At 38.3% G+C, this 23,459-nt stretch overlaps 1 protein-coding gene across 6 annotated transcripts in view; it reads left to right on the top strand.

Moving 5' to 3' along the window:
• Ghr (growth hormone receptor) overlaps positions 1–23,459 on the top strand; it is a 231,504-nt gene that overhangs the window by 77,243 nt on the left and 130,802 nt on the right. Inside the window, exon 1 of one of the 6 annotated variants that reach the window (XM_050139025.1) lies at positions 12,584–12,680. The exons of 4 other annotated variants lie outside the window; for them this stretch is intronic. The gene's annotated coding sequence lies outside the window, so the exon portion shown is untranslated. Of the gene's footprint in view, positions 1–12,583; positions 12,681–23,459 lie in introns of those variants that run through there. One more of the 6 variants, XM_050139028.1, reaches the window with a different exon arrangement.

Here is a 23,459-nt window from a genome sequence, read left to right as displayed (position 1 = left end):
AAGGGATAGAGTTTAATAGTTGAAGGTAGTTTTCAGGTGGCCTGTTCTGGCATTTGTTTGAGGACACAGTACAGCATGTGACATCCGACTGATTGGTTTAAAATTTTATTATTTAGAAAAACATCTTCTCAAATAAAAAATGTTGGGGGGGTCTGAGAAAACACACTTGGGGAGGACAATAATAAGAATTTTACTTGGATGAAGCTTTCCTTTTAAAAACCTGAACTGAGACTTTATTAAAAGAGTAACTAAACTTTGAAATAAACACAACAGCTGGATTAAGAGATTAGGGATTTATTGTGATGATGCTGAATGAAATAGTTTTGAGATCAGCATGGTTGTGCATTGAAATAATAAATCAAAGAGAACTAGAATGCATACATAAACCAAAACAATAGTTCACCTCTCTGATGGGTCATTGCTTTCTCGTGATTGATCCCTATTGCTTCTACTCTAATTAAAGATGATACAAAACAAAGAGAAATATTATGCATCCATATTGCATTTGAACATCTGCAATAAGTTTAATGTAAACTTGTCCTAAGCCCAATTGTGTTGGAACTGCCATGTGTTTCCACTAGAACTCTTCATTCGGACTAGTAGAGTCAATCTGTTGTCACTCTGAGCTATGTGTGATTTCTATTATTAAAATACTGTGTCTTCTGGGCATTGCTGTGAATTCTGAAAGTTTGTCTGCTGTATCTGTGTCTTCTCTGTTGCCATTGCAGCATTCAAGAACACAGCGAAGTCTTCTTTTTTAATAATATTTTTATGTTTTTGAATATGCTCTGTCCACTGACATAGCTAGAAGCCTTGGTTTTAGTTTTATCTTCTTATTGAATCACTAACTACCAGCTTGAAGTGTAGAGATGAAGGGCGCCTATCATTCTCTTCCGTCCATCTTTTCCCTTTCTTTCCTTAAAATTGGTATTTTGGATTCATGATACTAATAATTCACATTATTATAATTAGATTGCATAGTAATAATAATTATTAATGATATCAACAGTCCTATTTATTAACACTGCAGTATTGTGTGGACATAAATTTACAGAGAAAAGTATTGAGTGATGAATAATTTGGCTAGTTATTTTACTAATTTCACAATTCTTATCAAAAAAGTTTTGTATGTTATTGACTCCTTTTTCCCTCAGATAAAAGAGTCTTGTTAGGATGTGGCGAAAGACCATACCTTGGAAACAACACCCTTTCTTCTATTGGCATGGATGACACATAACAAAAAATAGGGAAACTTATTTCCTCTTGTAGCACTCTGGGCAAAACAGCTCTTATAGAGAAGAGAGCTCCAACAGATGTCAAAGCTCCCATGCTGTCTCCTGGCAGTTAGTCTCCTCCTCAGCAGGTTTTTCCTGGCTCGAGGAGACACTTTGGAGACAACCAGTGTCCTCAATTTTCTGTCAAGCATTAACTAAGCTCTGGGTCATCGTCCTCTCCCTGTCCCCAGTGTGAGCAGAACACTTCATGGCCACATTTTACTCTGCTGCCACTCCCATTCAGCCTGGATGAATAAATCTAGTGGAAGGCTGGCAGGAAGTTTGGCGTTCACAGGAAAACAAATTGATATCTGATGCAGTCCCGGTAGAAATGTAGCACAGTGAGAACGAACGAGTCTTTGGGATTCTCAAAAAATATAAAGGCCAATACAATCTAAAGCTGAAGAATCCACTTGAAGTCGCAACAAAAGGAAGCGCTTAACTCTCTTGTTGGTCATGCGACTTGTTCTTGGCATTCGAGAAGCCAGGAGGCTCTTGTGGTCTAATCTGGAGAGAGTCACTAACTCCTTGTGTCACCTTGGCAAATGGGTAGCACTCTCTGGGCTGCAGAGCTCCGTCCAGCTGCTGGATGGGATGAAAGCAAGACCTCACTGAAACCAGATGCTGCCTCTCCGAGAAGCTCTCGGCAATAAATAATATCGTATATACTTTGTTCCTGGCGCAGAGACTGAACTGTTATAACCCCCTGTTTTCACTTGCTTCTAAATTTCTGGAAATTTCTCCTTTGGGCTTGAATTTTTCCATGCTTGTCTTCAGCCCAAAACCTTTTTTTTTTTTTTTTGGAAAGTTTGACCAATATTTTATTTAGCTGTTTTTCCTGAGTGATAGAGAGTAGGAGCACGGCATTGTTGTTTAAAGCATAAAGTAATTTAAAATTTTCCTTATATACCTCAGGGAGAAAGAAAAATGGATGAGCTTCTATATTTAAAATATTTACAACTAGTAAAAGAATTTGGTGGATGAAGAAATGGCTAAGATGTTAAGAGCACTTGCTACTCTTCCAGAAGACCTGAGTTTGCTTCCCAGCATGCAGGTCAGGTGACTCACAACCACCATTACTTCATCCCCAGTGGGTCCAATGTCTTTGGTCTCTGCAGGCACCTACACACATACTCATGCTCTCTCTTGCTCTCTCTCTCTCTCTCTGTCTCTCTGTCTCTCTGTCTCTCTGTCTCTCTGTCTCTCTCTCTCTCTCTCTCTCTCTCTCTCTTTCTCTCTCTCACACACACATTTGACGAATTATAGTATGTTGAAGAATATTAGAAAAGCTTAATCTCAGTATATTCTACTCTTTCAGCAAGACCACACATAGTCAGGCAACATATAGAGTTTTCAACGATTATAAACATTCTTTAGAGTCTGATGCCCATCCCCAGTTACCAAGAAACAATTTGAGCAATCATAATTTGTTACCTTTTATAACCTGTGCCTGTACACATGACTTCTCAAAAGGCGACATGGTTACATGCTATCACTTTGAATAGAGTAATCTGTTTATTTTGTGTGACTGTCAGAGCACCCATTAGTGCTAATAGTAGATTGTGCATCACTTCCTGGCACATATGGCAAGTTATATGCTTGTCTGGAGACTTCAGTCACACCTACTGTCTCACTAGACCAAAAGTTCCTTTAGTGTAGGGCCGGTGTCTCTTTCCCTTACTATTGTAAGTGTGGTACTCAATTCAGTACTGAGCACATAGTAGGAACTTTTTGCTGAACAAATTAAATGGCTGTAGCATATTAATCTGTTTTCTATCACTATATTGAAATAAATGGCATAGTCTACTTATGAACTAAGAAGAGGTTTATCTTGGCTCATGTTTCTCGAGGTTCAAGTCCAAGATCAGACAGTCTCGTTGGTTTGGCCTGTTGGCAAGGGCAATATGTCAGAGTACACAGCAGGGGTAGATGTCAGAGTAGAGGTTCTGCTCACATCTCATGCCAAGACAGAGAGAAAGGAAAAGATGAAGGTAACAAAATCCCTTTCAAGGCCACTCGGCTAATTATATGGAGACTTAACACAAGGCTTTGCCATCTAAGGATCCTGGTCATTTCCCAGTATCCTTTCCTTGGCTCAAGTCTTTACATATTGGCCTTCGAGGGAAAGTCATCCAAAACATAGCACACTGGTGCAATTTTTCTTGTTAATTGTTTTTGTATCTTTATCCACACAGACATGAGGGCACTCAATGAGCACCATCGAGCACCTATCTATTCTTGCCAGTCATTAGTAGGGATGCTGAGAATGAATCTTGGTTCTGTCAGATCCCAGAAATTCTTGAGAAGTTATTCTGTATACATGAAAAAAAAAATAATTGCACTATTTCAGCATCCTTACTATACCTGTAGTTGAAATATTAGGCAATCAATTGAAAACCAATCTGAGGGAACTTACCGACTTCTAAACATCAATTAAGTGCCTAGCTTTTCATAAACTACCAAGAAGAGATAAATTAATAAGATAGTCTCAGTCAGGAAGCCATTTATGTTAGCCATGACAAAAAGAAAAATCCTATAGTATTTGTTATGCAAAGTGGAAAATAATGAGTAGTATGGGGTCAAGAGCTGGAGAGAGATCATTGAACGAAAAGCACCTTGTAAGCTTGTGCAGAGTTGAAGGTTCTGGAAAGCCTCATGGTATGGTTAGACAGTTATTTGAAGTTTCTTTTACAGTCACAACCTGTTGCCATGCACTCAGTTCCTTCAACTTCTAGAAACTTGTCAACGCTCTTACTGCTGGAAAAGAAACTGAAATGAGGCCTCAGCTTTTTACATAGATGGCCCTAATCGTTATTTCTAACTACATAATACCCCAAAATAACTTGATAGTTTGGCAGACGTGGGTAAATTTGAAGTTCTCAATTTCCTTGCTCTGCCTCAGGTTTCAAGAATAGGTCATAGTGGTTTCTACATGCCTACAGTCGACAATCTTAGTTAGACTCCCTTCTTCTGGAGCATGAAACTACATGTGTTAAGGGCAGCAATTTTTCCAGGATTGAATTGTTTTTTTTTTGCGGGGGGGGGGCGGCTTTTGGGCACCTGCTAGGTGTAATTTCGACTTTTGCTTCACGAATTAAGATTGTTCATGCTGTGGATTCTGAACTGTTAATAACAGATTTAAAAAAAAAATGTTTCATGGTTTCTCTTGCTAAAGATTTTCATCTGCCAAAGAGACAATCTGCTTTGAAAGCAGATCACTGAAGACACTCTTGGCACAAGCTTTTCTTACAGCTTAGATTGATTTTGATTTAGTTGAGTTTCTTTTTCTTTCCTTGCAACAACAATAAAGAGGAGAAGAAATAATCACTTTTTGTTCATTTTAAAAAAAAAAGAAGATATGTCTTGGGTCGATGTACTAATTACACAAAACAAACACATGTAAATTAGAGCTACATCTACATCAATAACCAGAGTAGTTTTGGAAATAGTTTGGGGCAAAAGGTTTGGCATGCTCATGGATTCTATTAGCTAATTTAAAAATAATTTTAAGAAGCTTATTGTGTTCTCTAAATTTTAGATTTTGGCCAAACAGAAAGGCTAAAGTCATGGTTTTCCTCTATTGGACATTTTAGGTGTTATTAATTTATAAGCAGGATTTTATGGTGGAGAACACAAAAGGGACCTTTGTACAAAGTTCTGAGCCAAAATAAACATTCCATTGTTCCATGGTTTTGTATTGCACACAGGAAAACTTTATTATCATTATTTTATTAAATGGATACAGATTATCTGATTAGTAATAAAAGGCCAGTGGTTAGTTGAGACATTTGGTGTATAAGAGGTAGTAAGTGCTGACTGCCAAATTTCTGTCAACACAAGAAAAAAACATTCATATATCAAAGTATTTTCCTCATTTATTATGTAACAAATTTATGCGTGTTAGTACACACCAGCATAAATGTCAAAAATACTTTCCATTTTTAGTAGTCTGTTGAAATACTACTATTTTTCTGTTTGAAGATTAAAAGGGACCATATGATAGATATATCCAGTTTTAATAGATTTATTTTTCTATTGTTTTATTACATGTTTTCTCTCTGCCAGCCATATTGAAATCAACATATATTTACCTGCAAGGCTGATTATTTCTGTTTATCTTCAACTTTTTTATCCTTTTTCCTTTTATTGAAAGTAGATTATTTTTTCAATAATATATCCTGATTATGGTTTTCTTTCCTTCTACTCCTCCCTTCCTATCTAAATCCACTTTCTTTCTGTCTTTCATTAGAAAAGACTTTTTTTGGGGGGGGGTGAGACAGTGGTTCTTTCTTTGTATTCTTTGTATAGCGTTGGTGCCCCTGTCCTGGAACTAGGTCTTGTAGACTAAGTTCTCCTCAAACTCACAGAGATCTGCCTGCTTCTGCATCCCAAGTGCTGGGATTAAAGGCATGTGCCAGCACCACTTAGCCTAGACAAGAACAGGATTCTAAGAGAAAATAATAAAATATAATAAGATTTTTAAAAAAGCTTGTGATGCCTTTTATTGCTAATGTGTTACTATTTTATGTCCATCAAAGAAATCTGTTTTATTGGAGCAGAAGGAACAAGACAGTGTGTAGTAAATTGAGGCAGAGATCATGGAGAAGGAGCATTAGATGAGACTTCCAGACCCCAGTAATCACTTTGTCGTTTATTCAATGTGAGATGGGATGCTAGTACAACTGTGTTAAACCAAGGGATGGCATGTTCTTTCATTGGTGAAATCAGTTTCCCAACACATCATCAGATCTAGATAAGAAATGTGAAGATTATTCACAGATTTGAATGGTCTTAAGAGACTGAACAAAATGGAATTAGTGACAGAAGAGTTTTGATTTCGAGGGGAATAGAGAAATAAACCAATAACCACATTGGCAATGACTGGAATAGTTAGGAGAGAGAGAGAGAGTTGTTTTTGTTTGTTTTTCTTTTTTAAAAAAAAACTTTTAGCATGTAGACAGCTCTTAAAGGCACAATTTTAATATGACTACTGAGCTAGTCAACTGTCATTGTTTACTTAGTGTTTGTTGATAGTTTAGTTGGGTATCAAATTCATACTATAAGTTGATTATTTTCTAACATTTTAAAGGTTATAATCTAGCACCTGTTGTTGCTGAAGAAAACTCTTTTACTCTATCCCTCTAAACTCCCTCTTATTTGAAATACTTTCCTGAGATTTTCTATATTCCAATGCCTTGTAGTACTCTTCAGTGATAAATATAGGCTTTTTATATATAGTTTGAATTCCTTCTTTAGCTTTGCAAAATTAACATTTATAACATTTTCTGTTTTTTCATAATTGAATTAGATCCTTTCTTTCGGGAACTTTTGTGAGATGTGTGTTGGAAATTCTCAATTTGTATCCCATTGATGATAACTGCTCATTCAAATGTTTCACAGATAATTACAGTGTTCAGCACAAGGAAGAAGTTCAAAGTATAAGCTTTCAGTGCCACATTGTCCAGCAGTTCTGACATTGGTCATATTTTAAAGTTATTTTTAGGGATAATATTTCTCATTGGCTACCCAGTTTTGGAAACCAAGTGAAATATAAAAACCTAAAAGTATGCTGACATCAGTCTGACAAAATCCAGATGATTAAAATGTCCTCTCTCATTTTTTACTAATTTATATTATTTTACATCCCAACCACAGCCTCTTCTCCCTCCTTTCCTCCCACTCTCTCCCCCTTCTCACCTCTGCCCCTCAATGAACCCCCTCCTCCAAGACTGCTTAGAAAGAATCAGGCCTCCCATGGGCTTCAGCAAAGCATGGCATAACAAGCTGCCCTAAGACTAAGCACTTCCCTATGTATTCAGGCTGAGCAAGGCAATCCAGCATGAGGAATAGGTTCCCAAGAGCCAGTAAAAGCACTGGGGACAACCCCTGCTCCCGTTGCCAGGAATCCCATATATGTACCAAGCTATACAACTGTCACATATATGCAGAGTGCCTAGGTCAGTCCCATGCAGCCTCCCTGGGTGTTTGTTTAGACTCTTTGAGTTCCCATGAGCCAGACTAGTGGTTTCTGTGGGTTTTCCCACTAGGCTCCTGACTTCCCTGTTTTCTACAATCCCTCCTCCCTCTCCTCAGCAGGACTTCCTTAGTGCAGCCTGTGTTTGACCCTGGGCCTCTGAATCTGCCTCCATCAGTCACTGGATGAAGGCTTTCCAATCTGATCACAGGGGATGGCCAGTTCAGGCTATGCATTCACTGCTTCGAGTCTTTCTCGAAGTTTCCCTTGCATCAGGCTTCTACCCAACTCCACAGAATTCCCCTTTCTAGTCATCTTTTTCAGCACCATCCCCCTTCACCCACTCCATAACCCCCCAAGTTCCCAAGCCCACCAACCCCCAATCCAACTAGGGGATCTCCTCTATTTTCCTTTCCCAGGGAGATCCATGTGTCATTCCCCCATCCTTGGCCCCTCATTGTTACCTAGGCTCTCTGGGTGTGTGGATTATAGCTTGGTTATCCTTTACTTTATAGCTAAAGTCTACATATGAGTGAGTACATACCAAGTTTGTCTTTCTGGGTCTGGGTTACCTCACTCAGGATTATTTTTTCTAGTTCCATCCGTTTGCCCTCAAGTTTCCTGATGTCATTGTTTTTTATTTTACTTCATTTATATAACATTTTTTTCATTTGTTTTACAAACCACAAAAGCTTCCCCTCCCTTCTCTCCTACCATTTCCACCAGTAATACTCCATTGTTTAAATGTACCACATTTTCTTTATTCATTCTTTAGTTGAGGGGGCACCTAGGTTCTTCCCAGATTCTCACTATTACAAATAAAGCTGCTATGGACATAGTTGAGCAAGTGTCCTTGTGGTATGATTAAGTATCCTTTGGGTATATGCCAAGGAGTGGCATCGCTAGGTCTTGAGGTAGTTTGATTCTCAGTTTTTCAAGAAACTCCCATACTGATTTCCAAAATGGCTGCACAATTTTGTACTTTCTCTTTTTCAATTCCTGTTTTTTTTTTTTTCATCTCTGGCAAATAATGATTATGTGACCCTTAAAATAAAATGTATGCAGATGCAGAAAGAAAATGAAAGGGACCATCAATAAAGGGAGTAGTCCAACAAAAGTGACAGCACATATTTTTAGATATTTTACAATAAATGTTTGAAAGAGGCCAACCATGGTGGTGGCACACCTTTAACCCCAGCACTTGGGAGTCAGAGGCAGGCTGATCTCTGTGAGTCGATGCCACCCTGATCTACAAAGTGAGTTCCTGGATAACCAAGGCTACACAGAGAAACCCTGTCTTGAAAAAAAAAACAGAAAAAAAAAAAAACAAAAACAAATGTTTAAAAGACTATTCAGTTCGAGGCCAGCCTGGTCTATAAGAGCTAGTACCAGGATAGGCTCCAAAGCTACAGAGAAACACTGTTAAAAAAAAAAAAAAAGTCTATCCAGCCTCACCAATCTTTAAATAACTGCCAATTACAACAATGGTAGACCATTATATCCATTAAATTATCAATCGTAAGAGGAAAGAAGAAGTGAACTGGCAACAGTAACTGTTGAATTGATTGAATTGCCCTGTCTGTGTGATATGAGTGGAGACTGGAACAAATGAAAGTCAAGGAAAGTCTCATCAATTCTACCTTGCTGTGTAGTAGCAGGGCTTCTGGAAGCACAGCAAAATTCCATCCTTCATTATCCCAGAGAGGTTCACTGTGATATTTTCCATGTTATTGAAAAATTGGCAACACTATATTGATGCACCTGCAAACATTTTAATTGTCAGATCATAACAAGAAAACTGAGTCCAAATAGACAAACCTAGGCATTCAAGGCTTCAAGTGAAGAACTGACTGTTCTATTCCATTCTTTAAACATATAAGGGGGAAAAAACATGCTGGTTTTAAGTCATTGATTGAGTTCATAGGCAAAAGACGGTTTGTGGTTCACAGTTGAAAATTCACTTGCCTACATGGCCAGTAGTAGCTACCTCATGAAATACTAACTCATATGGTCATTAAATTTTATGTCCTTACTTTTGTCTATAATGGAGTGTGAATGGCAGATACTACTCCTCCATGGAGGAGGCGAATGCTTCCCAGCATGTGAAGATATTTCTGTAAGATACAGATCTCTCCCCCTCCCAACAACAGCCTGTCATGAATCTTTCAGGGATGCTGAGTGCTGCTCTTAAGTCTTCTCTCCACATCCCTTGCAACTTTGGCAAGCAGATGGGATCTTCCCAGTTGGCCCAGCATCTTAAGTGCAGCATCCCCTGTTACTCAGCCTTTGATATTAGAAATTCATTCTCTGCATATTCAGATAATAGCAATAAAGTTGGGCTGATTTCATTTGGATTAACAAAGAACAAAAGGCCTTTTCTAGCGGGGAGGCAGGGAAGGTGAAAATATATCCAGTTATGTACTTAGGAAATTCTAACAAATAATTTTCTAGAAAAAAAAAGGGGAAACTATATCTGGAAAGTACTTAAAAGTACTTCTAACATAAATGAAGCAAAAATCAAAATGAGAAGGGAAAACATTTTATACAAAACCTTTTTCATTTTCTTTATAAATTTTATTAGAATATCCCACCTTTTCCTCCTCCTCATATCTCTTCCTCCTCCTCCTCCACCTCTCCACATACATGTACACATATGCTTACTAATTTCCATGTAATCAATTATTGTCCACTTATAATAGAAAATCAAGGTTGACTCTGTAGATATGAAAGTCTTGATTTAGCTCATCTTCTTGAAATAAATACAAAGTTCCCATGTCAGCAATTCTGTTTGAATCAGAAAATCTCAGTTTACCCCGCTGACATTATCAGAGTAACTGCTTTGTATTCAAGTGGTTGTATGGAGCCAGTACAGAAACCTAGAAAGGAAGAGCCCAGGCTCATTTTCTAGATATGCTCTTTCCTATCCTCTTGGTCTAAACACTCTTTTAATTTTATGAAGCCCCTAGTGGCTTGAGATTTGAAATTTTGGTTTAGGGTAACAAGGGACAGAATATCATTTATTTTCTTTATTAGACTAAAGTGACACTCTTATCTAACAAAGACTTTGCCTCTGCCAAGTCCTATAACTTCCCCCAATAAAACTACTGATAAGTTATAACTGTTCCAAATACATCTGGCTTCAACACTGCAGTGGGGTTTATCACTCTCTTAATAAAAAAAAGGAGAAGTTATTCTCAAAGATTTATATTATAAAAGGGCAGATGCAGACTTTATACACTTATGTGCACTACTTTTCTATAAATGTTTGGATAGCATTTTAAGTTATGTTGTTCTACAAGTCTTTTCACTCATTCTCCCTAGTTGTACACTGGAATCTGAAAAGTAAGTAGAAAAGGATTCCCTTTCAATGGTACATTCAGAAGATCTAGGTCTACATAGTAATCCTCATCATCCAGGATCGAATAACACTCAATCTAATAGGAGATGGAAAGGGGTGCTCAATCCCCCAAATCACGTGCCACTTCTACTCATGACTTGATAGCCAGGACATAGTCGTGTGACCACAGTTAGCTACAAGGGTGTCTGTGAAATGTCTTTCACTATATCCTATTGCTAATTCAAAGTAGAAAATGTACTTGAGAATGCCAACTAGTAATGTACTTAAAGTGTATTGCATTAATCTGATGAGAAAGGACATTTGTATGTTTAGTCAGAAGGTATAACTATGTTGTTTCATGTGTGTGTGTGTGTGTGTGTGTGTGTGTGTGTGTAAACATGAATTGTAAAGAGTTAGGAAAACAGTTAAGTCAAAATAAGAATAATGGCTAGGACATGGGCATTTCCCACAGAAAAGGTAATGAAAATGTAATAGACTCAAAAATTAACTGAAAAGGTAACTTGCAGAGATGAATTCGGCAATAAAATGAAATCTAGAGAAAGCCTCTAAATAAGACCACCCACTTCTGACAGGTAGTACAAACTGGGCAGACAGTTATTTACACGTACCTAAGTTTTATTTTAGAGGCATCTCCTATGCTATCAGTTTCTGTGTGTCCAAAACATAATTTCAAACAAATTAATAACAGAAAAATCACTGAAATTCTCAATGCTAGTTATTGTTAATTATTCAGTGGAATGCTCTCTCTGGGCTGGCTTATCCTAAAGGAGTTTGAATACATTCATTACATGTCATAAAATGGTTCATTTCATACATACCTCAAAAATCTAGCTATGCAAAGAGGTCTAATAACTAGCACACCAAATCTGTCAACAATCATGGACCACAGAAGTCTTCTTGTGGTGACAGTGTGGACAGGACTGTTGCTCACTCGATGGAATATCCTTCACAGTCTTGTGTGTGGGGTTATTTAGTCCATACTTATTGGGAACCATGATTGTTCCAACTGCATGAACAGTTACAAGAACTATGGCACGATTCCACACCTGGGAAGTCATCCTTTTGTATTTTGTATCGCTCACGTATGTAATTCACTAAATATTTAGTAATTTGTACCCTATCTTGATTCGTGATCTTTTTCATCTGAGAAAGCTCAATTATATGGTAATTAAAAACTATCCAACAAAGCATGGGTGGGATGTGTACATCTGTAATCACAACAGCCAGCAACTAAAGACAATTAAGAGTTCAAGGTCATCCTGGACTACATAACAAACTCTTTCTAGGAAAATTCCTCAAAGAAAGAGAGAAATAAAATAAATAAAAGCCTATCTAAGTGCATGCTCCTTTTCAACTAAATGTTCTTGGATAGTCAGGAACTTTGGTGGGTTGAGATGAAGGAAGAAAACAATACATAGGACATGCTAAAGGTGTTCTAGTTAAAGACACTGTTAACAATGACTAGTTGAAGGTCTATAATAAAATGAAATATTCTAAGATTTATAATCCATAGTGGTATTTTAGAATTTGTTCTTGCACTTATTTCTTCAATTAAAAACCACTCAACGTTCTGCACTCTGAGTCCTTGGCAAACTCAAGTCCAGTACCAGTGCATTTTTGCTTCTTTGCTCTTGCCCTTCTTAGAGGTGACTAAGGACCATAGTAAAACATACTCAGTTGTTGTATTCCATCTATCTAGATGAGAAGCATGGTCTGCCTTGAGTTCTACCATTCAGCTCTCTTCTTAAACATAGTGTGGCCTCAGGTAGACGCCAGCTCAGCTTGACCTTCACTGCAGCTGGAAGCATCCAAAAATGTTCTGGGCATAGGTCAACAGCTGCATTAGATGGAGCAATCATCTGGCACAATTGATAGACTCTTCTAGCACCAGGTGTGTGGGAGAGAGTAGGAGAGACCACAAGATAGAGGGTTATAAATTTATGGAGATTTTTCGGGGATTTATATACCCAACCAACAACTCCTAGAAGACGCGGACCATGACAGCCAGGCAATGACCAAGAAACTTCTGTGAAATTCTACCTTCAATATAAATCTTTCAGATCTTCTTTCAAAGGTAAATGAATGGAAAAGAAAATTGAAAGGATTCTTGATATAAATTCTGACAGAAATTATAATAATACCTAGCCTTGACTCCAGAAGTATGTGGTTTGTATTCCTGTACGGTTAGCTTTGATTAAAAGCTCCTAGAGTCAGGTCAGGTCTCCTTTGCTCCCACTGTGTGCTTTTACATTTTTAAAAATGAATTTCTGACCTAGCTAAGCTTGGAAGTATTTTTCATTGTTGTTCTTCTACTTTATTAATTCCTTTTTTACCTAGATTTCCCTGTATCCTTCTTCGATCTAATTCTCCAAATAATTCATTTCGAAGTGCTAGGGAACACTGGCAAAGCCTTTGACTGCTTGTTCCTTTCATCACTGAAATGTGATTTGGGCTTCTAAAGTCTATTCATCAAAGGCAGGGCTAGTTTCTTGAGCATTAATCCATTTGTGGAGCTGGTACAATCTGAAAGATTAAACTTTGCATCTGGAAATGCTTCAAGGTCTTAATTCTGCTCTGTGTTTTTCATTTCTGCATTGAATTTACATTGATGAAAACACCCTAACGATCTTGCAGACTTAATTTATCTTTCTCTTTCTCTGAAGTCTAAGAGATGGTCATTTTGAAGAAAAAGGAAAACCAAGATCTTGTCCTAGGTCTTTGCCTATTAAATCTGATGTCTTAGGTTTCTTCCTGTCTGGTTGACAATAATCCCATTTCTTTGCCTGCTGTCATCATTTTCTTATATCCCTCTGAGGCTTTCAGGTAAACTCTCTACAGAAGAACATGTTCCCACCACCTCCAGATACCTTTGAAAATACTCTCCTGAGGTCTTTGTCTGCTCTGACAATAGTTCATTTAAAACTAGGTTGCTGTGTACTGTGATAGAGTTGAGACCCCAAGAGGATCCTCTAAAGAGAGAAGAGAAAATCACTCACTGTACAGGAGAGGTTTATAGAAGCCAGGCTTCTATGGAAGTAGAGAAGAAAATCACCTAACTTTACATGGTAAGAGGTGGGTGTTGCTGCTAAGAGGCTTCTCATTGAAAAGACCTTGAGCTAAGGTTCAGGGGGAAAAGTGGCCAAGGTGACGGAGTTAAAATAGGAAAGAGAAAAGGGGCCCAGAGATTCAGAGACGGCTTTGTGGACAGAAGAAAGAGAAAGTTTGGAAAAATGGTAAAGGAATGATGTGATAGAGAGAGGCCAGATGAGATCACCCAGAGCTGGATGTACATTTCCGAGAGTTTATTATTTATGCTAGAGGGCTTGAAACAGGCAACAGACCTGCTATGAGAGAAGAGAGCTGTTTTTTTTTTTCTGTATGGAAAATAGACGTTTCCCCACCCTCAAGGTTCTAACAGGATTATTTCATCTAGATGTAAGAACTGATTGAAAGTAAATGCTTCTCTTAGCTTTGTCTACATTTTGGCCTTACTTTGAAGAAAATGGCACGGAGAGCTCGATCCACACGGGAGTGGTGTATACGTAGCGAGCCAGCTGAGGCAAGATGGATGGGAGTCACTTTGTGTCCATACTTGTTACGGTTTGTTTATGCCCAATGCCTAACCATACATCAGAGTAGGAGAGTTGATATGTATGAGCCTGAGAATGAGTGTGTCTGGTTGTCCCCTGAAATGCTTCTTGAAAATAATCCAAGTGGCAGGCTAGAGGGAACATAAACACTGAAGCCGGTCATCTGACTGGGAATAGGTGACCGGGTGCTCCCCTAACCAAGCCGCAGGGTCTTACATTTCTATTCAGCCACTCTCTGCTCCCCTTCCCACATCTATAGACTGAGACTGCTAAAATGATTCTTAGGATTCCATCCCTCTTCCAGGCTGTTTTTGATTCTGCTCCCTCAGTAGTTTTCTTGGGCCTCATCATGACTTTCCTTGACCTCTAATACACTATGATCAATAGAAATTTACAAGGCTCTTTGTCATCAAACAAGTTACATCCTTAAAAAAAATTTAATATAGTGGCATGGGTAATGATTTTCAATGGAAAAATTCATGATTCATGCTTCTGATGAAAAATAAGTAGGAAGATATTTACACAACCTCACCAGTTCTTTTTTTACTTTTTATCCTCTTGATGTTTTTCTGCTTATCTCTCCTGTAGAAGCAGAGTAGAGGTTGGATGTGCATTCTGAGGAGACTGAGGGAAAGGCCCCAATGGGAAAGCTGACCTCATCAATTTTACACAGTAGTCCATTGTCTTGGGGCTTGGATTTGTGGCGTGAAGTAGAGGTTAAAATTTGGTATAGGCATAAAAGAGTGATTGATTAACTCATGGGGGTAATATAGACAACCCAATGAGGAGAATGATATTTGATTGCGATTTTGAAGGTTACCTTGTCTAATAGCAACCTGGGAGGCAAAAGAAGATAGTCCATGAGGGTGACTGTTGAAAGTCCAGTGAAGAGATGAGGTAGTGGTCTAGGGTGGGGACAAGAAAAAGTGCTATGTTCCAGAGAAAAGCCAGGATAAAAAGAAAAGAACAAACCATTTTTCATAGTGCTAACTTAAATGTGAGAATAAATGAGGAAATTAGCAATCAGCTCGGGTAACTGGGTGAACCCTACTTACTAAGTAGATAGGAAATTTTAAAGAGAAAAGATAAACCTACTTGACCATTAGATAAGGATTTGGGCCAGGTGTTAATTTGTTTTGTTTCTAAGTGAACTCAGCAAATAAGATAAGAATCAGGTTGACTCTAGAACCCAACTGAAACCAAGAGAACTGAATGAACCTAAAGCCCGGGAGACAGCAGCACCTGTGTCTGCATTGGGACATTCTTGTTTACAGGTCAGAGAACTTTGATTCCAGGAAGAGACAGCTCCAGTTCAGCTAGGAGTTGTTTTAGATGCCAACAATCATCCAGTTTTACTATTTGCCACTGTCTGAAATGCCTCCCTTTTGTTCGTCAGCATTCGTGAATCCTGTTCTTTGAACAGCTTCCTGCATATTTTTTTTTAGCCTTTAGAAATTCAATGAAAATTTATTATCGAGACATTATTTAGCTATGTCATAAATGTTCAAATCATTGATTTACTTTAGAACTTCTGAAGGAGACAGAACTTCTAATTTCCAACATTTGTCAGACCTTGCCCAAGGTTGTGATGAAGGACTTGATTAAAAAAAAATTGTCCCGGCATACCAAAGTAACTGTTAGTTTTGAACTTCTTCTGCCATCCAGAGCATTTGGATCAATCCGCTTCTTCATTTAAACATACCGCTGTTCACAAGTAACTTCATCGGAAGAGCTTCAAATGTGAAAATTCTATTCAGATCACTTTAATTTGAAAGGAAAGGGAATGATTTGTTTCTGTTAGACAAACTGCAGAATTACAAAATCCACTCAGTGACCTTTGGGGTATCTACCCCTCGGGCTTCCTGGTGGATGCACGGTGTGTGAAGAATGCTGATTCACACTTTGGGTCAACCTGTTGATTCCAGTTCTCTTCATCGTCTATCTGATTTAAAAGAAATACAGCGAGGTCCTTTAATTATAATTTCCTGAGAAGCACTGTGATGGGCTCCTCAGAAAGTCAACATAAATCTCTTTGGAATTAAATGTGTAATTCAGGAGGATGAGAAACATGCCCCCCCCCCAAGATTGGCACAGTGTGTCACCAAGATTATGCCCGTCACCACACAGACCCCATGTGCTTATCTTTCCCGTGCCCCAGTCAGTGATAGGTTGCAGCCTCAGTTTGGATATACTTTTTTACAGATGTATTCCAGTTTTTAATCCCCAAGTTTGGCCTTGAATTAAAATAAAAGGCAAAGCCGACAAACTCGTGAAGACACCGTCTTCCAGGCTTTTCTTGACTTCCCTTTCACAGTCTCATGCAGATTTATGTGTTCAAGAAATCAGTTCTGCCGAGTGGCCTATAGGTAGTCAGGCCCCTGGGCCTGATTTACACAAGCCAAAGTCAAGATAAAAGACCGATGCTCTTGAATAAAAATCTTTTTGTTTTCCATTCCTTGCTGTGCTAGGAACAAATTCTATTTCAGCTGACTACTGGGTTCGTTTTTAAAAAGTGAGCTCGGAAAACAAGAATCAGAAGATGGCCTTGTGACCCTCGAGTTGAAATATAGGAAAATTAATGGCCTTAAGATATGAGAGAACACTGCAGCTGTCTCTGTTGAGACATTCTACTTTTTAGGTCTAAGTCTTCTTATCCCAAGAAATTGTAGAAGACAAAACTATATAAAAACTGTCTAACTTGTTTGTTGTAGCTCATAACAATTATCAGTATATATTATTGCAAAGTCCCTATAGGATCTAAGTTTCTGTATACAGGTAAGATTGAATCGCATATTATCTTCCTGACCAAGGAAGTCAGCCTAGAACTCAATTCTGGACTTTTAGAGCCTGTCTTAGTTTCCAATTGCTTCTGTAACAGATTACCATAAATGCAGTGGCTTATAATACCCACTTATTGCTTCACAATTATGTTGATGGCAAGGCACACTGTGGCCCAATTGGGCTCTCTGCTTGGAGCCCACAGGGAGTGAATGAAAATATCCTAAAAGCAGGGTTATCCCCTTTGGAGCTCATTGGATTTGTTGACTGGTATCGGGTCCCCGCTCCTATCAGAGTGCATCAGTTTCTTTGGTAGACAGCCAGCAGCCAGTTTGTGCTGCCAGTATTTGTACTCCACCTCAAGCTCTTCCTCCACCAAAGGCAGATAAAGTCCCTCTCAAATTCCTAATTCCTCTGGTTCCCGCCACACACACACACACTGCAGTGACTGACTTCCTCTTCCACTCTGATAAGCTCCTGTGACAGGATTATCTTCTTATTTTCAACAGTTGCTTAGTCATTCTTGTTAGACCTGCGAAGTCCCTTGACAGCAGCGGTAACCAAATCAGTCAGCATTGGACGGAATAGTTAGGAGGTCTTGGAGGGATTTCATCATCAGTGACATTTTGAAACACAGCCTGAATGATCGCTTCTCTACCTGTGTATTTCTTTATCTTGGCCTGCCCAGTTCGTCAGTGACATTTTGAAACATAGTCTGAGTGATTTCACCTTTTCCTGTGCTATTTTTTTTTCTCTTGCCATTTCATAGAATAATAATTTTGTTTCCTAATTTTATATTTATTATTTCAACCATTTGACACAGAAAATTAATGAAAAGTCAACTTACGAGCTGGGCATAGAGGCAAGAGACTCTTGAGTTCTAGGGCAGTTTTGTCTGGCTATATGGCAAGATCTAGAACAGCTGAGCTGCACTGAAACCTCATCTCTGAAAACTAAAACAGAAAGAAGCAAAGAAGGAAAAAGTTAAGGGAGAGAGAGAACTACCATACAATTCAGCCATTCAATTCTTGGGTATAAACTCAGAAACTTCATAGAGTTATTTCTACATCCAAGTGGATTGCTGTTCTGTCCATGACAGCAACGAAATGGAACCAACTTCGATGTCTAGCAATGGTGAGTGGCTAGTAAAAACGTGACACACCTACAAAGTGGAATCTCATTCACTCACCGGTGGGAAAAAAAAAGTGAACTCATGAAAAGCTGTAAGAAAGTGGATGAACTTGGACAGTATAATTTTAAGTGAGAGGACCTGAACTCAGAAAGAAAGGAACCCATACGTTCTTTTCTCATATGCAGACCCTAGCCTACAATGTATGTGTATATTCATGTAAACAGCTGTGTGATTATAGTATAGAATATAGAAAAGAGACCAAGAGAGGCTCATGAGGATGGGGTGATAAGAAAAGACAGACCACAGGCAAAAGAACAGGACACAGAAGTCATGAAAGAGGACATAAAGCTACTTTTTTGTGGTGCTTTTGGGTTGTTTTGGTTTCAACTCCATCAGTTCTTGGCTTTTTTTTTTGAGGTAATAAGCAATTAGTAACATAATTGATAATGAAAATGTAAAATCATAAGCAAAGCTCCATTTGTTCTAAGTGGTCATTGTTCTGTAAAGAAGTTTATGAGATGCATAAGTGTAAGATGGGCAAGTGTTAATCTAACTGTGTGATGGTTTTGCTTGTGAATTAACTAGAATACATTGACTTTATTGAAATTTATCTTATTAATATGAATATTATCCATTTTTTTCTTTTTTTAATGTGACTATAAGAAAGTCTAAAGTGATAAATGTGATTTGCATTTCTCTTAGATCAGTGGTTCTCATGCTTCTTAATGCTATGACCCTTTAATACAGTTCCTCATGTTGTGGTGACTCAAGACCATAAAATTATTTTGTTGCTACTTCATAACTGTAATTTTGCTACTGTTATGAATAGTAATATAAATACATGATATGTGGATATCTGACATACAACCCCCAAAAGGGTTGGGACCTACAGATTAAGAACCATTGTATTAGACTGTTCCAAAACACAGTTGTTTTTGCAGCCATTAGCAACGAATGGTCTAAGTTCAAAAACCTGTGATCTTAAAGCATGAAGTCATTAGTATACAGCAATCTTCTTAGTGATGAGACATGACATTGATCTGCCTGTGTTTTCTATCTCTCTGGTATCCAGTCAGCCTAGCCAAAGTAGGTTCTATCAATTTTTATATATAGGCTTAAAAGAGGCAAGGCGATTGACCCCGTGTCATTTAGTGAGCACACAGTACAGCCTTTAGGCAATGTGTTCAAACAAAGACCAGGTGTTCTTGGAGGCTCCAAGGCAAAGAGGTGACTATGATGTTCCTCAATCAGTACAACTCTTTAATAAATTGCAACATGTGCATTCATGAATTATTACTGGCATTATGAGTTAGTGCCGACATTAATGTATCAGCATTCATGCTATCAGCGTCCTTGACAGCCCTGTGCACGGGAAATAGTAGGATGTCTGCCTCTCTCTGTGATTCCAATCTCAAGTTTACTCTTTTCTGCTCTTTTTGTTCCTTCCCGTTTTTTCCTTATTCTCTGACCATGTTTTTAGTCCATATAGTTTGCGTGCTGAGAAGTAGACAATACAAAGGCAGGTGTTAGAGATATTGAAAGCACTTGCAGACCCTGCCCAAACAAAACAGATCTTTGTGAGCCTAGGAGATTCACTTGGTTTTGATGTTCTTCTAAACCTCTGTTTTCTCACTTGCTACACGAGGTTTGCATTTGCAGTATCTGTGTGAAGGCTGAAGGAAATAATAAGATGCCCCATGTATTTCTTTGATAAAAAAAAAAATTCTAATGCAAATTCTTTGGTTAAAAGACTGAGTGATGCACAGTTGCTGTCCCTCCTTTGATGAAGAGTGGAAGAACAGAGATAAAGAGCCCAGGAATGTCAGAACATGGGTGGCGCTTGATAAATGTCAGTGATTGCACTTGGTTTCTCTCAGAATCATGGACTGGTACTCGGAGAAGGCAGTCAAGGTTCTCTGTTGAGTGACCACCAGGTCACCACTTTAAGCAATACTGTGCTGGCACTGTAGTGTGCATGGCAATCGCTGACTCCTCTCGTGATGCTTTTCCTAGAAGAGCTGGTTGCCTCACTCTTAATTTGTTAACTCCCAAGTACTTTACCCGAAAAGAACAGCTCTACCCTGTAAAGTTGAGAAAAACAAGAGATTTCATTTCAAATGTTACCAAAGTAATTCTGTTTCAGAGAAACCTGCGTTTCTGATATTTGTCAAAAGAGGCGGAGACATGTGCATTCCTTAAAGATTTAAAAGCACTTGGGACAGTCTGACTTGCTAAATCGCTCACTGTTGGATAACTGTTTTATCAAGACAAGGAATGCTTTGGTTTGGAGACTTTGTTTAGTGAGACGCTGCCTCTCATAGTTTATTAACCTCTGCTTATGTGAGCGGAAATGAAGACCATTTCTGTCTTAGAGCATAAAAGAAATTCCAATATCTTTAAGGTTGTTTAAATAGCATTCTTCTTGCTCTCTATGTTCTAACACAGTCATTAGTAATCATCAACCCTACACAGAGAACTACAAACAGCTAAGGACTGGGGAGAGCTGGAGAAACAGTTTTCTCCAGGGAAGAGCACACAAACTGGTTATCCCAAACCAATGGTCAGCTCCCAGAATACACACACAAGTAACATTTTCCAGATTGAGCAGGTGAGATATATATATATATACATATACTTGGATACATATAATAACAATTAATATAGAAAGCAGTCATGAATTTGAAAGAGAGCAAGGAGGGATGTATGTTTGAAAGAGAGAAAGTTATATATTATAGTCTCAAAAATAAAAGAAAAACAGTTTCTAACTCAGAATTTTAAAGAGTTACTTGTGAAAAAAAAGAAAGACCAGGACACTAGTAAGGGGTTTTCTTTTTCAAGTTCTGATCTGGGTGAAAGATGGCTTGATCGAGGAAATGGTATAAAGTAGGGGCGCTCTATTCAAGTCAGCACCAGAGAATTGATTTTTCTCTTTATGGTGTCATGTCTATATCGTGAATCCATGAATGCGCCAAGTAAATAAGTCTGGGTGAGCTGAGGACCCTCTAGACCAGTGGTTCTCCACCTTCCTAACGCTGTGACCCTTTAATGCAGTTCCTCATGTTGTAGTGACCCCAACCATAAAATTATTTCATTGCTACTTCATAGCTGTCATTTTTCTGCTGTTATGAATCGTAATGTAAATATCGGATATGCAGAATACCTGACATTAGAGTCCTGTGAAGGTCATTTGACCTGCCCCCCAGAGGGGTTGTGTGACCCACAGGTTGAGAAGCATTGCTCTAGACTCTAGAATCTAGAGGAGAAACCCTTCTGAGAAGTTGCTGCTAAGTATTAAGTGTACCCAGCTGACTTTAAGTAGAATGTCCCTGACAGTATGGAAATTCCTGTCTAAAGAGGATCACCATGTACACCTCCGTAGAAAGAGCTCCAAACATCTGGCTGCGAAAACGTTCCTTCTGCTTTAAGTCCAGAAAGGAAGGGGAGGCCCCACCTTCTCCGTGTTCTCCTAGGAAGGGTCTCCAGTACAAGCCAAGACTCATATTGTTAGACTTTATCTACTCAATCAGCTCTACAACTCTATACTTAACAAAATGAATGATCAGAGCCCTCTAAGAACATCAGACAAATTTATTGGAATGATATATCAAACACCTGGGATAGTCCCCACACACATGGAACTCTATGTGAGAGCTTTAAATTCCCTACATAACTAAACACTAACAGAATATTCCTGCATAGTCCCAGAAAACACAAGTTACTTAAGTGTGGGTTTGCTCCTTCTCTGCACCCTCATGTGATGTATATCTATTGCTTTACCACCCGCACAGCCTTCAGTTTCATATAGAACATAAATTAAGGCCTCGCTCTTGGTCTAATCTGTGGGAACAATGTGATACTATTCTCAGAACTTGAGTAATTATAAATTTATTGAAGAATGAAAAACTGATTTGAATAGGCTATTTCATCTAATTTTGAGGGATTTTTAATGAAACAGTCTTCATACTAAGTAAAGTTGAGTAAAGCCTGGATTTGAACCCATCTTTCTCTGGTTCAAGAACAACATATTCACATAGCTACTTAGCTCAGCCTCTCTGTAGAGGAGGCTCAAGGTTAAATGGCTATGATAATGGCTACAGACCTGGGTATGTATCTCGGAGTGATTATTAACTAAGCAGGATCTGCTGACAATGTCGTTAGATGAAATCAGATGTCCAGGGTTCACTCCGAAGCTCCCTTAAATTTTATGTTCATGTCAGCAGATTCCTTAATCTTTGTACCTGATTCTTCACAGAGAGCTAGCCAGCGACAGTCACTCTTCCTGCCAGTGATGGGCTGGATCCAGCTTCTACTGGCTTCATACTGGTACCCTAGAGTCAGCTTTGGCAGAAGTTGGCAAAAGGAGATCATGGTCCTTTTTAATTCCAAACAGACAGTAAGAGGCACTTGCCACTGCGCAGCAAAGGCCTCTGACTCAAAGGTGGACACACTGTAGATGGTCACACTAATGGAAGAAAAAGTAACACTCCCCCTAAGAGCCTCCTGCAAAACCTTGGACAAATGCTGTCACGCAAAGTCTCCAAAGGTGAACTTAGGGTCCCCATTGTCCTGCACTTAGGAGAACCTCTGAAAATATGCTACTCATTCTTATGCTCCTAAAAAGTTGTTAAATTGCTTATTAATTTGTTACAAAATATGTGATGTTAGTGCAATGTAAGCAAAAATGAGCTGTTTTAATGTAAATATAAATATATAAACCAAAAAATGTATTAACCAGTGTTGCCAAATAGAAACCTATTGCACACCACGTGTTTTAAATTTTCAGCTAACCACATTTGGAAACAAGAAATGAATGTTCATTATAGTAACATATTTTAACTAACTCCATGATCTAAATTATAAGTTTAATATTCAGTCAGTATAAACATTAAGATAACCTGTATCCATTTTTGTACCAGTTTCTCAAAATCTCTGTAGTTTATTCTTCACAACACATTTCAACTTAGCTGCTAAAATTTTTATCAAAAATACTTTATATAATTTATATTATAAAATGTGCAGCTGGAAAAGTATATTCACCTTCTAACCTTTTCCAAATACACTTAAGTTCTTAATTAAAGCAATCACTCATGATAAAATGGTGTATAAAATTATTTTATTCTTCAGTCACATTAGCCATATTTCAAATGTTCAGTAGTCACTTATGACTGGTGGTAACTTAAGCCGATCAGCCTGCACATAAACAACATAAGCTTATTTGTTAGGTAGAAATGTGCTCTACTTTATATAGACCACTATCCCAGAACCTTTTTTAGTTATGACGTACAATATATGTAACTAATGTTCCTATCCTGGAATCCCACTGGATTCCAGAGGAAAGAGCAATCTTAACAAA

Source organism: Alexandromys fortis, unplaced genomic scaffold (assembly GCF_014885135.2).
Source record: "Alexandromys fortis isolate MF-2015 unplaced genomic scaffold, M_Fortis_MF-2015_v1.1 scaffold_37, whole genome shotgun sequence".
NCBI classification, from domain to species: domain Eukaryota; kingdom Metazoa; phylum Chordata; class Mammalia; order Rodentia; family Cricetidae; genus Alexandromys; species Alexandromys fortis.
Note: the sequence above shows the minus strand (reverse complement) of the source record. Positions and strands in the feature narration are given on the sequence as shown.